This window comes from Giraffa tippelskirchi, chromosome Y, assembly GCF_054371585.1.
Source record: "Giraffa tippelskirchi isolate mGirTip1 chromosome Y, T2T-mGirTip1v1.2.pri, whole genome shotgun sequence".
NCBI classification, from domain to species: domain Eukaryota; kingdom Metazoa; phylum Chordata; class Mammalia; order Artiodactyla; family Giraffidae; genus Giraffa; species Giraffa tippelskirchi.
The window spans coordinates 14,339,203-14,355,541 of NC_137290.1; the positions used below are offsets into that span (position 1 = coordinate 14,339,203).

Genomic DNA, 16,339 nt, shown 5'->3' on the forward strand with positions numbered 1-16,339 from the left:
TTCATGCTTGAGGTGTGAAACTCTCTGTATTTCACCCAAGAAAACTTGCATGAAGCTCTTCCGTATGAAATATGGAATTCTGTATATTTTGCATTTGAAAATCTGAGGACAGATTTTCTCATGTGAGATACAAAATGTCAGTTATTCACATGTGAATATTTGTGTCAGATTTTGACATATAAAATACGGAATTTTCCGTGATTCAGAAATTGAGATCTGGGCAGGCAGTCAAATATAGAATCAACTATATTTCATATATGAAAATCTGGCCACAGATTTCCCTATTGAAGTTTGGAATTCTCTGGATTTCACTTCTGAAAATCTGGGTGTCAATATTTCTACATGAATTGTGTAAATCTCTGGAGTAACATTTGTATTTCTAGGTTTTGATTTTCCCATATGAAAAATGCACCTCTGTATATGTCACATATGAGACTCTGGAAGCCTTTTTTTTCGGCATAATATATGAAATTCTCTGTATTTTATTTATGAATATCTGCATGTCTGTATTACTACATGAAGTTTTCAAATTCTGTGTAGTTCTCATCAGAAAATCTGTGCATCCATTTTCCTATATTAAATATGAATTTCTCAAAATTTCCAACATTTACATCACAGCACAGTTTTCATTACATAAACTACGGACTTATTTATATTTCACATCTGAAAATCAGGGTGCAGATTTTCCTACATGAATGATGGCATTATCTCTGTTTCTCATGTGAAAATCTGGGCACCAATTTCTTTTTTGTTGTTTGGTTGGTTGGTATTTACTCACAATAAACATTTTAATAGAAATTGATATATTGTTTCATTCAATAAAAATGTGAAAGATTATGTCTAAGTAGATGTAAAGACTGGGAGGAAATCTACTCCATCTTTCCAGTAGTCAAAAAACAAACAAACAAACAAACAAAAAAACCAGATGCCCAGTCCAAACTGATGGGGCAGAATGGGACGAAGTTCAGTTCCCAGGACCTGTTAGTTCTAGAGTATTCTTTTTTTCTTTTTTCTTTTCTATGAAAATATAATTAGTTTATTTTCAGGTAACTTCTATTTTTAATATAAATTTATTTATTTTAATTGGGCATTAATTACTTTACAATATCTAAGTGGTTTCTGAATACATTGACATGAATCCGCCACGGGTGCACATGTGTTCCCCATCCTGAAGCCCCTTCACACCTCCCTCCCCATCCCATCCATCTGGGTCCTCCCAGTGTACCAGTCCCGAGCACCTTGTCTCATGCATCAAATCTGGCCTGGCATATGATATGATATGGCATATGATCTGGTTTGACATATGATAATATACATGTTTCAATTTCATTCTCCCAAATCATTCAACCCTTACAATCTCTCACAGAGTCCAAAAAACTGTTCTATACATCTGTGTCTATTATGCTGTCCCACATATAGGTTTATCATTAGCATCTTTCTAAATTCCATATATATGTGCTAGTATACTGTATTGGTGTTTTGCTTTCTGACTTACTTCACTCTGTATAATAGGCTCCAGTTTAATCCACCTCGTTAGAAGGGACTCAAACGCATTCATTTTAATGGCTGAGTAATATTCCATTGTGTATATGTATCACAGCTTTCTTATCCATTCGTCTGTTGATGGCCATTTGCGTTGTTTCTGTGTCCTGGCTATTATAAACAGGCCTTGATGAATATTGGGGTACACATGTCTCTTTCAGTTCTGGCTTCCTTGGTGTATATGCCCAGCAGTGGGTTTGCTGGGTTCTATGGCAGAACCTCCACACTGTTCTCCATAGTGCCTGTACTAGTTTGCATTCCCACCGAGAGTGTAAGAGGGTTCCTTTTTCTCCGTACCCTCTCCAGCATTTATTGTTTGTAGATTATTGGATGGCAGGCATTCTGACCAGTGTGAGATGGTACCTGATTGTGATTTTGATTTGCATTTCTCTAATAATGAGTGATGTTGAGCATCTTTTCATGTGTTTGTTAGCCATCTGTATGTCTTCTTTGGAGAAATGTCTATTTAGTTCTTTGGCCCAATTTTTGATTGGCTCTCTTGTTTTTCTGGACTTGAGCTGCAGGTGTTGCTTGTATACTTTTGAGATTAATTATTTGTCAGTTGCTTCGTTTGCTATTAGTTTCTCCCATTCTGAAGGCAGGCTTTTCCCCTTGCTTCTAGTCTCCTTCATTGTGCAATCGCTTTTAAGTTTCACTAGGTCCCATTTTTTTATTTTTGCTTTTATTTCCATTACTCTGGGAGGTGGGTCATAGAGGATTCTGCTGTGATTTGTGTCGGATAGTGTTTTGCCTATGTTTTCCTCTAGGCCTTTTATAGTTTTATAGTTTGTGGTCTTATGTTCAGATCTTCAATCCATTTTGAGTTTATTTTTGTGTACGGTGTTAGAAAGTGTTCTAGTTTCATTCTTTTACAAGTGGTTGACCAGTTTTCCCAGCTCCACGTGTTAAAGAAATTGTCTTTTCTCCATTTTATATTCTTGCCTCATTTGTCAAAGATAAGGTGTCCATAGGTGCATGAATTTATCTCTGGGCTTGCTATTGCATTCCATTGATCTATGTTTCTGTCTCCGTGCTAGTACCATACTGTCTTGATGACTGCTGCTTTGTAGTATAGCCTGAAGTCAGGCACGTTGATTCCTCCTATTCCCTTTTTCTTTCTCAAGATTTCTTTGGCTATTCGATTTTTTTTGTATTTCCATACAAATTGTGAAACTATTTTTTCTAGTTCTCTGAAAAATACCGCTGGTAGCTTGATAGGGATTGCATTGAATCTATAAATTGGTTTGGGCAGTATACTCGTTTTCACTATATTGATTCTTCTGATCCATGAACACGGCATATTTCTCCATCTATTTGTGTCTTGTTTGATTTCTTTCATCAGTGTTTTATAGTTTTCTATATGTAGCTCTTTTTTTTCGTTAGGTAGATTGAGGTTTTTTAAGGCATAAGCCACACTTCTTGCATGGCTCTGCAATAAAACATACTCTGCTTTAAACTCTAATGTTTCAATATTGCTTGGCCCAAGGTTGTTGGGTACAGGGGTATTTAGTTACAGTAACACCTTATCTCTAAAGTCTATGGAGGTTAACAAAATCTCTTGAGAGAATGTCTCATTTCAAAACCACATACACTCATAAAAGGATGAGCAGTTTTTTCTTGTGTGTGAAGCAAGTTAACAGACACTGAGAGCTCTGCTAGTTACCAGGTGAATTTAGGACGAAGATTTTCATAAGGTCTTACTTGAGGACTACTCATTATTTTGGAAACTTTGTCATCAAATGATTTGTTAGGATATGTATAGAGAGTATATCTTTTATCTTTTCCATCGTTTAGTAGTTTGCTTCTCATGTGTGTCACATTATGTTTTAATATGTGCATACATTTTCATACTGTAAAATATAGGGAATTCCATTCTCAATTTGGAATGTTTGTGGTGAGATATTCACAGGTGAAATGCAGAGAATTCTGTATTTCATTCAGGAAATCTACATGCATGTATTCAGATGTGAAATACCAAGTTCCATGCTTCACGTAGAACACTTTCGCCCTCATGTCAAAATGTGATACAGACATTGAATTCTCTCTGTTGAGAGAAATTTATGCAGAGATGCTAAGGATAGCACCCCACCAAAGGCCACGGCTCTCCATTGCCAGAGGAATTGAAGTCTGTCCATTTATTGTACAGAGGCCATTTCAAAGTGGTTCTGTTCTCATCCAGCCTCCAGGTGAGAACACAGCCCAGCCTACCCCATCAGCCCAGGTCTGTTGGACTGGGAGGGGTGAGAGGATCAACCCAAGACACCCTTTTAAGGAGGGATGTTTCAAACTGACAAACTCTGCATGTAGCAGGTGCCACCAGTCTCCCAAACCTTACAGAAAAGGGCAAGCTGTGCTCATATGCCTGGTCAGGTCGAGGATAGAATGGTCCTGCACTTGAGAAGGACAGAAAACCCTTTGTAGCTGGGTGTCCTAGGGACTGTGCATAGCCCCTCTTCTGTGCCTGGGAATCTGGCCCACTCCATTTCTCTGCTCCTTCGCATCCTCCCTGACTGCACCCAGGTGCTTTGTTCCTGCCTTTCCTTTCTGCTCAGGGATCCATGTTTACATTTACATGCCTGTTTACACTTCCAGCTTGCTCTGTCGGTGAGATCCCTGGGCTTTTTTCCGTGGCATCAGTGCTTCTGCTGCCCTATGATCTTTATACCTTACACAAGCTCTTTCACATTTTCAGTGTCCATTCTTCCATTCTCCAGCCAGACCAGTTCAGACAGCTCACACACACATTTGTGTCAGCACACATGTGTGTGCATGCTTACCCCCCCACCTACCCACAAACACACACAAACAATTCTGAAAAGAAACTTGCACAGAGGCGCAACTAATTGTTTACTTGTCCAGTATAATGGAGTTTGGTAAGCACCCCTCTTTTTCTGGCCTGGTTATTGTTATATTTTTCACTCACTAGTTGATCAAATCAGCGTCCTCTTCTTCTTCTATGATACATCCTGGAAGATGAATGGGATTTTCTCATGAGGGGGACTGACATGCAAAGAGGTTGGCAGGGTTGGAAGTCCTCACTGTGGATGGTTGAGTGATGTGTGAGTGTGTTCTCTACTCCCATCACAACAGACTGGCTCACAGTGTCAATCACGTTGGCATGACTCCATTCCCTGTGCTTTCCTTCCAGAAAAAGCACAGAAATAGCAAGAGGCTTTGAACTTGAAACTGATCACGCACCCCCTTTCCCCAGGCTATAGAAGGTCACTGAGGACAAGAATTCTTCAACAAATTCCTATTTACAGAAAGGCAAGCCCCAACTCTTACTGCCCGAGAGATGCTTCACTTAAAATCATGAAGAAATTCTGCATGGGTAATGTCAGGTTAACGATCACTGCTAGAAGTGGCAAAAGTCAATGTCCTTCATTCCTGTAGCAGTGTTTATAGAACACTTAACAAGTCAATCCCAAATCTCTCCTGACAGGTGATAAATTTTCTGACAGATGCATTCCTGCAACATCTTTGCCTTTTGTGATCCTAATTAATATTCTCATTTCAACGAGTGATATTCTTATCCCATGGGCATTTGTATAAGTGTGTGGGTGTTGCTGTTTCCAAACGTGGGTCACTGTTAACTATTCCTGCGATAAAGCATTTTTTGCTGTTCACAAATATCTTGTATCTCTTAAAAAAAAAATTCACATTTCAAGATGTTGGAAACATTTGATCCAGGAATGAAAGAAATCATCCAATTCACACACAATCTGACAAAGACACACAAACTTAAAAACAAAAGTGAATACAAGCAACACAATTCATGTATGTTGAATAGGGCTGTGCAAGAACTGACAAAGCTATTGCAGCAGATCTGTGCGTAATGGCACAGGCATGGGTGCCATATCAAAGAAGACAGGAGGCATAGGCAGACCCACAGAAAGAAACATCAACTCACATTCATCGACACGCACAACAGAGACACCAAATCTTCATTCTAAACAGAGGAAAACATGAACACATCCAGGAAACAGGAAACAAATACAGCTCAGGGTGATTGAGCCAGAATACTCCAGAAATCATCAGTAACCCGCCAAGTCTCACATGCATTGATATTCAGTGGAAGAAAACCTTACAAAACACGTCCAAGTGTTCAGTCAAATCTCATAGCGCCTAGACCTTAGGGCCCAAGTGAAAGCCCGAAAGACACTGGGACACATGTCATGGGAAGTTTCCAGAGAATGACCATCAAGTCAACCACACACAGTTCAGTTTTACTAACCAATACATGACTATCTCTGCACTCTTCACTCCAGGACAGGTTAGAGCTAAAGCCACCCCTGGTACTGAAGCACTGGTACTGAAGACAGGAGATATTAGGTGTTGGGGCACCCTGTCCTTAACTTTTCTTGTCTTTAAGTTCTTTGCAATGCCTTACTAAAACTTGTGAATGTGGATAATTAAAATGAGCCCAGTTTAATGTCCCCCAAAACATGCACCAATATGCCATCCCCCAACCACAGCAGAGTTATCACAGCATAGTTTCTGCTTTGCATTGTTTTGTTTTGAACTGGCACTGAGAAAGACAGGTACCAGCCTGCCGGATCCCCAAGGTTTCTTTGAAGATTACAGATTAAGAAAGTAAGAAGACATGTTTCCATTGTTTACTGAGCTGCTTGTACAGAAAGCACCCAGAGAAGGCCAAGCCTTGCCTTCTGGAACTGTAGATGCTCCTCCTCTGCAGAAGGGGCATACTAGGGTGCAGATATTCAAATGCAAAAATTGGCCCTGAGCAGGAGATCTCATTCAGTGCACATTGAATGGGGAATCCATAAACCCATGAACTTTGACATTCATTCTTTACCCTTTGCTCTCAAAAGAGATTCTGCTGTTGGGAGACAATTTTTGGAGTGAGAACTCCATGTGAGACAGAAATATCACTCTCAGGCATGCCCATGTTGGAGCCATTTTATCTGGGGCGAGTGGAGAAACGTTAAACTCTCCCTATGCCCTTTGTGCTAGTCTGTCCTTTGCCCAATCCAGAGGTGGACATGATTCCGGAAAGCAGCCATCTACTTGGAAAGGGCCACCCTAAGTTCTGACCAGTCCCTCAGTAAGCTCTGTATTCTCCAGGTGTTCCCATTGGCCCTTGGCCCACAGAGTAGTGACAAAGCCCCAGAAGAAGGTCCCTTGTGGTTTATACAGTCTGTGCTGAGCCATTCAGCAAGGAAGAGACACTGTCACCAGAGGGTTCGTGAGAAAAATGTTATTTCTACACCTAGGCCTGACAGAGGGCCTTGGGCACAGAGCTTAAGCCTTCCTGGAAAAAAGGATATTAAGCACTGAGCCAACATGGAGCACAGAGTGCATGGATGGGTAGGCTGGACCTTGCCTGTTTAACATCCCCATTCCCCTGACTTCTGTCCCTGCAGACTCTGTACCTAAACTGAGTTCCTGAAAAACAGAACAGAGTTCACATGAGCTCAAACATATATGATGAGATCTGGTTTTCTTTGTCTGTCTGTTTCCTGGCGATTTATCTTTTCCCCTGGTCACTTTTGCCAGAAACTAATATACTTACTGCCTTCCCACCCCCTCACTTTCGCCCTGGGCCACAGCCCCTCCATATACTTTATGCCTGCATCCCCTAAGATGTTACCTGGGACCCTAGTTCTGGGAAGCTGACTCTCAGCAAAGCTGAACCGTGCAGTCATATACACAAGGAGGCTATGTGGTTCATAGTGAGTTGAATGTTAAGGCTTTTTCCTTGTCCTGTACTCTTAAAATGCCTGATGATATCCAACAGTGATGATACCTGGGGCACCACCTTCCAACAAAGTTGTGTCCCACTGTTTCGACCTCTGGCCCTTGTTCACCAGACCCTTTCCATGAACATCCACATTTCCCTTGTGAAGTTGCCAGGCCCACAGTTAATGGCCCCTCCTCTTCCTTCTCCTTCCTCCTCAACCCTGCCCCTCAGGAAGAACTGTGTCCCCTGACATAACCCCAACATATGACTTAACCCCCTCTACAACTCTCCATGATCTGGTAATTCCCACGCGTTAAACAGAGAACCCTACGTGGAGTTGAAGTATTTGTCCTGAGGACCTGACCAAACAATACACAGACACATACGGTTGATGCTTTCTATTTATCCTTCGGAATTATTTCATGTTTACTTGTTTCTCCCTCTCTATCTGTTTCACCACCAGACCACTCTTCATTACTTTCCTGTCCAAGAGGACTAGTTGGCCATTGATCTTCATGTGAAGCACCTTCTTAGGTTTTCTATTTTAGGTAAAGGGGGACACTCCATCATAAGTTTCTCAAAATCGGGGGTTTCCTTTCAAAACAGACAGAGACACAGACACAGATATGTCAACCTATCCTCTCTGAACAACACTAAAGACAGCTTTAATCTTACAAGTCAGTTCCCAGGAGAGAGAGTCTGTGGACTTTTACATTTCCTCTCTCAGTTCAGTCGCACAGTCATGTCTGATTCTTTGCGACCCCATGAATTGCAGCACACCAGGCCTCTCTGTCCATAACCAACTCCAGGAGTCTACTCAAACCTATGCCTATCAAACCAGTCAGTGATGCCATCCAACCACCTCATCCTCGGTCGTCCCCTTCTCCTCCTGTCGCCAATCCTACCCAGCATTAGGGTCCTTTCCAATGAGTCAACTCTTCACATGAAGTGGCCAAAGTATTGGAGTTTCAGCTTCAACATCAATCCTTCCAATGAACACCCAGGATTGATTTCCTTTAGGATGGATTGATTGGATCTCCTTGCAGTCCAAGGGACTTTCAAGAGTCTTCTCCAACACGACAGTTCAAAAGCATCAATTCTTAGGCGCTCAGCTTTCTTCACCATCCAACTCTCACATTCATACATGACCATTGAAAAAACCGTAGCCTTGACTAGATAGAGTTTTGTTCGCAAAGTAATGTCTCTGCTATTAAATATGCTATCTAGGTTGGCCATAACCTTCCTTCCAAGGAGTAAGCATCTTTTAATTTCATGGCTGCAATCATCATCAGCAGTGATTTTGGACCCCCCCAAAATAAAGTCTGACACTGCTTCCACTGATTCCCCATCTATTTCCCATGAAGTGATGGAACCAGATGCCATGATCTTAGTTTTCTGAACGTTGAGCTTCAAGCCAACTTTTTCAGTCTCCTCTTTCACTTTCATCAAGAGGCTCTTTAGTTCTTCTTCACTTTCTGCCATAAGGGTGGTGTCATCCGCATATCTGAGGTTATTGTTATTTCTCCCGGCAATCTTGAGTCCAGCTTGTGTTTCTTCCAACCCAGCATTTCTCATGATGTACTCTGCATATAGAGTTAAATAGGCAGGGTGAGAACATACAGCCTTGATGTACTCCTTTTCCTATTTGGAACCAGTCTGTTGTTCCATGTCGAGTTCAAACTGTTGCTTCCTGACCTGCATACAGGTTTTTAAACCACGTACCCCAATCTTCACCGTACAACTATTTACAAGACCTAGGACATGCAAGCAACCTATATGTCCATTGGCAGATGAAGGGTTAAGGGAGTTGGGTTACATATACACAATGGTATGTTACTCAGCTCTAAAAATGAATGCATTGAACTCAGTCCTAATGAGTTGGAATGAGTATGGAGCCTATTAAACAGAGTGAAGTAGGTCAGAAAGAGAAAAAACAAATACTGCATTTTAGCACAAATATATGGAGTTTAGGACCACGTAGGTGGTACTGGACATCCAACATGCAGGACAGCAAATAAGACACAGACATATAAAGAACAGACTTTGGACTCAGTGGTGGAACATGAGGCTGGGTTAATTTGAGAAAATAGCCCTGAAACATTTACATTACCTTATGCAAAATAGATGACCAGCACAAATTTGATGTGTGAAGCAAGGCAACGAAAGTCATGTTGTGGGATAACCCAGAAAGACAGGTAGGGGAGGGCAGTGGGTGGTGGGTTCAGCATCTGGGGGGACACGTGTATATCTATGGGTGATTCGTGTTGGCCAATGTATGGCAAAAACCATCACAGTTTTGTAAAGCAATCATCCTCCAGGTAAAATAAATATGTTAAAAGATTATTCTCCATAATCCTGCACAGTGGTCAGTATTCTCAGAATGAGAGTGGCAGGTGCAAAAGATGTAAAAGAAAACAAAAACAGAAACAAGTGTGATGATCAAAATGGAATCGAATGATGGTCAGTGGGGAACAGCATAGCATAAAGGAGACTCACAGACCTTTGTAGAAAGGGGACTTCAATAGTAGGTGGGCCCCAATTTAAGAGGAGCCTGAGGGTAGACTTGTTGGCCATGGAATGCCAGTTCAGATATGTGCAGCTGAGTCAGATATAAATTGGGGTGACATTGCCCTGACCAGGACACTTCATCTACCTCAAGCTTCTCTACTTAGAACCTGTTTTTCACTACAGTTCTCTACTCCTGCTGTCTCTTGCTGATTCCCTCATTCCCTGGTGTTACTCTGCATTCCACAGAGTCTCACTTTCTCCACAAGTGAAATAAATGACCCAAGTTTCTGGAAAACACTTATGACAGTGCCCAATCCCTGGGCTCCTCACCTCTCGTCCTCCCAGTACCTCTTGTGGCAGAGCCTTCCTCCTCATATTGTACTGCACGGGATTGGGCCACAGATTCTTTATGATGATCTGTCAGGGCAATGAGCGAGGTCAGCATAGGGCTGGCCAGACCCTGTGCCCTTCTGTGCACCGCCAAGAACCCCAACATACATCACCAGCTCTGGCCCAGTGGCCGCGTGGGACCCTACCTCAGCAATCCCACCAGATCCTGTGAAATTGTGGTCAAAGGACCAGTTGAAGAAGTTAACGCTGCTGTCGTGGTGCCTGAGGCTGTATGCCTTATGTTCAAATCCCTGGTTCCAGTGAATTAGGGTGGAATGAGATGCTCGATATCCTGCAGGAAAAGGAGTATGGGAGAAAGACCTAAATCACTTTCCAACTCAACCTACACTTTTCTGCCCCCACCACCCAAATCCAAGGAGCTACCTCTTACCAGTGACATTAATGAGATAGTCCTTAACAATCACTTCATTCTGGAAATACCTATTCTTCCAGAAGGACAATGTGATGTTGCAGTGATGAGTGGGGTGCCTGAGTTCTTCCACCTGCCAGAACAAAGTGTGCAGAGTGGGGTAAGGGTGGGTGGGTGTGAAACATCTTTACAGAAGAGATGTCCTTTCCTGTTTTCAGGGGTAAATCATGTCCTCTCCCCTCCCCAATCACCTTCCCTCTGCAATTATCAGTGTCCCCTGCCTGACCTTCAAGTTGGTCATGAAGTGAAGCATGTCTTCATCTTGGCCAGCCATCATAGCTGACATTTGGGGGTGGTTCATAAACTGCTTTAGGTCAAGGAGCCTCTAGATGCTAGAGGAAAAAAGTGCTGGAAGGACAAATCTAGCCTAAAGAGTAGAATGGCACTATCTGACTTCAACTTGCGACGAGTTAACTCGTCACATTTCTCTTAACGCAGACTGTATGAAGGCATGACAAGCCCCAAGGCTGTGCCTATAAATGCACTACCAGAGCAGGTTCTGTTCCTAACAGGAAAGGCCCTAAGCTCCATCTCAGCCTCCTAAAACTTAGCTTACTTCTGGAAACAGGCACTCCTACGTACAAACAGCATGAACATTTACACTTCCCAACCTCACCCCCAAATTCACTCAGCTGTTCAGAGAAGACCTGGATCACAGACAAGCCTTTTCTCTGAAGAGTCCCTGGTGCTAATAACAATTCTGATTGGGACTTCTGCAAATAAAGCCCAAGTAGCAATTTGTGCTAACCAGAACAGCAAGGACATCACACCTAATATCGGGAACAGATACACAGAACAGTAACCAATACCCAGCATCCAAAAAATACATTTTGTACCAGAACTGCCAGATCTCTAAACCGCTTCTGCCATTACCCAGGTTAAAAAAAAAATTCACAAGCACCACACCAAGGGATACAACTTCGACCCAGAATCCACGGATTCCCTCAATGATGGCACTTCGGTGTTCTAGATGGAGCTTCCGCCTCTGGCAGTTCTTGTGTTTCAGGCGAGCGTGGGCCCTTTGGGCTTTCTTATTCACGGAATCCAGCTCCACCTGCAGGGCCGTCAGGGCCTCCAGTGCAGGCTGGTCCCTGGGGGCTCTGGGACTTGAATGTTTCTGGCCCTGCTCCTGCGAGGACACCTGTTCCTTCTCCTCGTAGGCCACCACCTCCACCTCCTCCATGACATCTAACACCAGCAGCTGGAACTCCTGCCCGAATCCCACCAACTCTCCCTCCTCCAGGGCCACACCTTCCTATACCGCCTCCACCCAGAAGAGGGCGGCCTCCTCGCCTGGTGCACCACCTGGGGCCTGTATTGCCTCTGCCGCCCCCACCATACTGGTAGGCTCCAGGGCCCCTCCCTCGTGAAGACCCAGGCTCACAACTAAGATCCAGGATCCCGGGGTGCTGCCGCCTTCCTCTGGCCCGGCCTCACTCTCCATGGTGTTCTGGCCATAGCCCAGAGCCACGAAGAAGCTGGACGTGAGAGCACAGCCGGCAGCCGGCAAAGCCCACCCACCGGCAGCAGTCTATGTGGCAGAACCAACTGGTTACTTGCCCACGGCCAGTTAGCAGGGAAATGGAGACAGGCATGCTCAGAACTGTGTGCCACCATGCACGGATAATAAGTTGGCGGGAAGGAGCTGAACTCTATACCCTGACCCCCAGACCTCATCTCAGAACCAATCAAATGGAGTCAAAAGGCGTTCGCTCATGAGACACACCCCTTGGAATTCTGGGCACGCAGGGGCCCAACTTGGCTCAGTGCACAGCGTGCCAGTCCACACAAGCTGTTTGCCTGACCATCAGTGTAGATTTGCCAGACCAGCGACTGGGCGAGCCAAGCCAGCTGAGTCGAAGGCAAGGAATCTGAAGGTGACACTGCAGCCGCCATCAAGCTTGAAATTGCCACTGGGGAAGCGGGCGACTCTGTGTGCTCAGGGGTTCACACAGGTGACACAAGGTTCGTGGGTACGTCAGGGACACAGGTGCTCACCTTGGATCTAAACGGCAAGCCACGAGCAGAGCGGGGGTTTGGTGGGGGTTGGGGGGCGGCTGGGGAGGCGCTGTTACCGCTGACCTCACCAAAGTTCACCGCCTGCAGAGTCCATCCCTAACCGTGTGCCTTAGGCTTGAGCAATGTCAGGAATGCAGCCATCCTCTGAGGATGAAGCAGCACACTTTCCTCGGCTTGCTCTTCGGGCCCGACAACACAGCCCCAAGCCAAACCACCCTGGAGCCTCTGGCCTGCTGTCTGTCAGCTCTTGGCCTTTGCCCTGGCCCACGGCTCAGAGCAGGCACCCCAGCAGCTAAGGATGTGCTCCTGCGGATGCACTTCCCAGAGAAGCAGAACTCCTCCTGCAAGTGTTTCAAGTGGACCAAAATGCTCCTCCTGACCATTGCTTCCTCTCTTCCTCTCGGCCACAGAGCTAACGTGGGCACACTCACATTAAGTGCCTGGATAGATGCAACGCTCACACTCTGCCTCCTAGGATGTCTGGTGTTTCACACTGGGCACCTACCTTAGGCCACACACACACACACACACACACACACACACAGAGGAAGAGGTGACACAAGCACATACGTATACACACACACGTGTAACGCACAGGGACACAAATGCAAACAGATGTTTCAGAGACTGAAGAACCAATGGTTTACATGAAATGCAGAGATTTCCGTATTTCTCATAGGGAAATGTTCATTCTGATCATCAGATGTGAAATATAGAGAAGTTCAAGTTTCATGAAGGAAAATCAGTGCCTAGATTTTGATGCAGTTAATACAGAGAACTCCATATTTCATGGTGGACAGTCATTGTTTTCTATATAAGAAATACAAAGAATTAAGTATTTCATGAAGAAACAGTGGTGCCCAGAATTTCTTTTATGAAATAGAATTCCAATTCCCTGTTGGTTCCCACATCTTAATTGCATACTTCATGTCAGTAAAATTTCATTGAGATTTTCACATAGGAAATGTATACAACTTCAGAGTTCAGGCAGGAAAGCAATATGCTCAACTTTTCATATCTGAAATATCTGGAATTCCCCATTCATGTAGGAAAAAGTGTGCACAGATATCCACATGTGAAACAGACAAGATTCCATATATGATGAAAAAATTATACAAGTAGATTTTCAAACATGAAGTACATATTTCCTATTTCACGTAGAAAAATCTGCACCCATGTTCTCACATGTGAGACAGAGAAAATTACATATTTCATACAGAAAAATCATCTTTCGGATTTTCCTCGGCACGAAGCAGGGAATGCAAAGCAGTGCTCTGGAACAACCCAGAAAAATAGCATAGGAGGGCATGTGGGAGAGGCTCCAGGGTGGGCGGGACCCCGATATACTTATGGCTTATTAATGTTGATGCATGGCAGAAACCATCACGATATTGTATAGCAATTAACCTCCAGTTAACATTTACGAAAATGTTACAGTTTGAGAAAAGTGAAAGAACAAGGGGACTCGACTCTGCTCTGTGTTGACCTAAATGGGAAGGAAATCCAAAAATGAGGGGATATATGTACACCTAAAATGGATTCACTTGGACATACGTACTCAGAAACTAAAGCAACATTGTAATGCAATTATACCCCAAAGATAATTATTTCAATCATATTACACGTCAAGTATAATTCCAGCAGTGAATAAATAAATGGTAGCCTCGTTTGCAATATATATCGATGGAGACATTATTATAAGTTAAATATTTCAGTTAGAGGAAAATGAAACCTTTTACATCACATGACTTTGTGAAGTTGAAATCCCTGCTTTATAGAAACAGAGTAGAATGTTGTCCTCGGGCTACTGGAAATGGCCCGTGATGGTCCAAGTTACCAACTTTTAGTCACAGGTTGAATAAGCTCATCAAGGATGATACTGTAATAGAGGCAGGATGGAAAACAATGCTGCGGGCCTCAGTCCAAGACCTTTAGTGGAGTTAGAAACCCCAACACCACCAACAGAAAGCCTCTGAGCAGAGTGTAGTGAGATATATTACAGCCTTCCCACAGAGCCCTCTAGGCCCTTGGGCCTTGGGATGGGGAATGAACTGTGGAGCTTGGGAACAAGCTGTGTCTTGCAGAGTCCCAGAGCCCTTGCTGAAGCCACTGACTGGTCTGGACCAGGTTTGAAAGCAATGGCCAACGTGTTCCATCCCCACCTCCATGACCGAATGGTTGTGGCAATCTGCATGGGTCACAGTCTACAGGACCCAGCTCTCCAACTGGGTAGACTGAGGAGGCTGAGGGTCAGCTACATGCTGGGTACCTGGCTCCCTCATTGAAGGTGGCTGGACAGTGTATGGGGGCCTTGGAAAGAGGAGGGCACAGAGAACTGAGAACTGCCTCTTCCATGTGGGACTGGGCACTGCTGGAAGTAACAAGAGTGGGTGCTAGATGAATGCTCCATGACTAGGATAACTGGTCTGCACAGGGAACCCCCACTTCCCAACCAGGACCGTGGAGGGTGAATGTCAAGCTTGGGACCTATCCTTTTGGGAAATAGGGAATAGGGAATAATATTTGCTTCCCTCGAGGATTACAGGAAAACTGTTAGCTGACCACCACTTACTTAAACAACACAAGATCTGACACCAAGAAGTTTGCAAGAGCTAATCACATCCATCCCTCACCTTTCCTATACATAGCCTTTGCTGAACACTTTGAGGGAGGTTTTTTTTTTTCATTGCCTTAGGCTTTTATTCTTTTTTAATACAGCATTTAAAATTATGAACACTTCTAGACATGCATCTCACGAATTCTGATACACTGTGTTTTTAATATCACTAAGTTAAAATATTTTCTAATCTTTCTTTTTATTTTTTACCTCTTTTTCAAAATTTATATCAATTGGAGGCTAATTACTTCTCAATATTGTAGTGGCTTTTGCCATGCATTCACATGAAACAGCCCTGGGTGTACATGCATTCCCCATCCCAACCCTCCCACCTCCCTCCCCATCCCATCCCTCAGAGTCATTCATCCCAGTGCACCAGCCCTGAGCACCCTGTCTCATGCATCGAACCTGGACTGGCGATCTATTTCACATACTATACATGTTTCAATGCTATTCTCTCAAATCATCCCACCCTTGCTTTTTCCCGCAGAGTCCAGCAGTCTGTTCTTAACATCTGTGTCTCTTTTGCTGTCTCACATATAGGGTCATCATTACCATCTTTCTAAATTCCATATATATGCATTAATATACTGTATTGGTGTTTTATCTTTCTGGATTACTTCGCTCTGTATAATAGGCTCCAGTTTCATCCACGGCATTAGAACTGATTCCAATGCATTCTTTTCAATGGATGAGTAAAATTCCATTGTGTGTATGGATCAGAGCCTTCTTCTCCATTCGTCTGCCGATGGACATCTAGGTTGCTTCCATGTGCTAGCTATTGTAAACACTGTTGTGAATAAAATTGGGGTACATGAGTCTCTTTCGGTTCTGGTTTCCTCGGTGTGTATGTCCAGCAGTGGGATTGCTGGGTCATATAACCATTCTATTTACAGTTTTTTAAGGAATCTTCAGGTTTCCTTTTCACTGGGTGCTCTGAAACTTCGGGTGAGAAAGGACCTGTAGCTGGGTGTCACCTACGCTGTCTAACCAAAGCACTCCTTGCTGGGTTGTCCATTTGGTTAGGTCATTGAGTGACGTGGATGAACTATGCAGTCCATATCTTTCTTGGGTTCTTCCAGGCAGCTAGTCTAGCTCCTCGATTTGTTATTGTCAATAAGAATTTACAGAG

The 16,339-nt window shown here is 43.8% G+C and overlaps 1 pseudogene; it reads right to left on the reverse strand.

Moving 5' to 3' along the window:
- Positions 1–4,464: 4,464 nt before the first annotated feature.
- On the reverse strand, positions 4,465–12,015 carry LOC145537720 (testis-specific Y-encoded protein 3-like; annotated as a pseudogene).
- Between the last annotated feature and the right edge of the window lie 4,324 nt (positions 12,016–16,339).